Here is a 1,847-nt window from a genome sequence, read left to right as displayed (position 1 = left end):
CCAGGCCCCAGCTCTGGTAGAGCACCGTGCCCTTCTCCTTGCCTTCCTGCCCTTTGCCATGCCCTCCTGCCCTTTTTTGTCCACTCCTGCCCTCGCTGGCAGGGATCTCTCTGGGGAATTCCTCTTGGGAACTCGGCCTCCTTCACTAGGGGAGTCCCCAGATGGGACATTCCCTCACAGCAGGATGGATGGGACACTGCCCTGGAGGTGACAGAGGACCTGGGGCAGGGTCTCGCCCATCTCCTGCTATGCTGGTGGTTCCTGGGACACAGGACACTTGTCCTGGCTTCCTCTCTCCCTCTGCCAGCTCTGCTCAGCCCCTTGGGAGGTTTCCCTGCATGAAGGAATGTGCCCAAAGCTGAGGTGAGCCAGCTCCCAGACCCCAAAGTAGTGACGGGACAGCAGATGGGTATGGAGGAGTTGGGGGGGGGAGCTCCAGGACAGGCTCCAGGACAGGCTCAGGGCTGTTTTCTTCAAATCCCTCTTGGCTGGGTTGTTTTTTTGGATACACATAAAAATCTTTGTTTGGTCTCCTCCCCCGGGGCTGGATTGGGTTTCCCACTGGCACTGTCCAGCTGGGCACAGGGACAGTGTGCCAGGTTTGGTGCCTCTCCCTGGGGCTGGGCACAAGGGAAGCGGCTGCCGGGACATCCCGGAGCATGGACTGCTGGCCCCCAGCTGCCCCCAGCATAGGAGATGCCCAAGTTTGCTCCATCCCCTTTGCCTTGGGGACCTCAGCTCCCCGTCCCATGGCTCCCAGGAGGATGTGGATGCCTGTGCACACCCCGGATTGCGCCATTCCCGAGGGCTGCAATGCAGCCCAGCCGGTGCTGGGGGATGAGCTGGACCTTGTCTGGGCAGGGGTGGTGCTGGTTCCCACCCTGCTGTGGTGAGAACCAGAGCGGTGGCAGCTCTTCTCCACCCTGGCCAGGTGCTGGTGGCACCCAGGGGAACGAGGGACACGTGGGGTGATGTGGTTGCAGCCAGGATGAGGGCAGTGGGTGCTGGTCCAGCTCAGGGTTTGGGGTTGGTGTTCAGCTTGAGCCAAGTCCCCTACAGGGATGCTCCATCCTCCCACAGCCACCTGTGTCCATGGGACATATCCTGACAGTCCTGGGAGTGCAGTCACCTCTGCTGGTGGCTTGAGCCCGGTCCCCGTGCCCACTGTCAGGTGGCTCTCTGCTTTGGGGTGGCTTTAACCCAGCTATGAGGGCACCTGTGCCCCACGGCTTTGGAGCATTGCCCCAAAGGCTGCTCCAAGGGGAAAGGGGGCTTGCAGGTTGGATGGGGGCAGGAATCTCCTCCTCCCACATCCCTCGGAGGCTGTTTGGGCAGGGAGGCTCAGGGCAGGCACCTCGGCCCAGCCCCGGGAGCCGCGGGAAGGCCCCGCTGCTGTTTGTTGTTCACAGGCACATTCCTCGCACGCAGCAGCCCCGCACTGCCTTGTTCCCGGGAAGCAGCGGGACACCGGCATCCACGCCACGGGAAAACACCCGCCGGCACGTAGCCGGCCGCTGATCCCTGTCCTGCCGGGCTGGACGTGACCCCGAGCCACGGCAAGGGGCTGGAGCAGGGGGCTGAGCCCGGCTCACAGCCGGGATAGCAGAGCAGGAGCAGCAGTGTCCAAAGAAGCAGCAGAAGGTGTCCAAAGCTTGGCTGAAAGTGGTTTTTTCAGTGTTTTTCAGCTGTTCAGAGGTTGAGGAGCTGCTGCTGAATGTGCCGCTTCATTTTTAAACCCGTGGTTGGCTCCAGAGCCTCGCAGGGCCATGGGAGCACGGCTGTGTCCCGGCAGGTTGGATTGCCGTGGGCTGGGAGGGCAGCGGCGTTGGTGGTGGGAGATGGGCTGG

This window comes from Corvus brachyrhynchos, unplaced genomic scaffold, assembly GCF_000691975.1.
Source record: "Corvus brachyrhynchos isolate BGI_N302 unplaced genomic scaffold, ASM69197v1 scaffold305, whole genome shotgun sequence".
Taxonomy (NCBI): Eukaryota; Metazoa; Chordata; class Aves; order Passeriformes; family Corvidae; genus Corvus; species Corvus brachyrhynchos.
Note: the sequence above shows the minus strand (reverse complement) of the source record.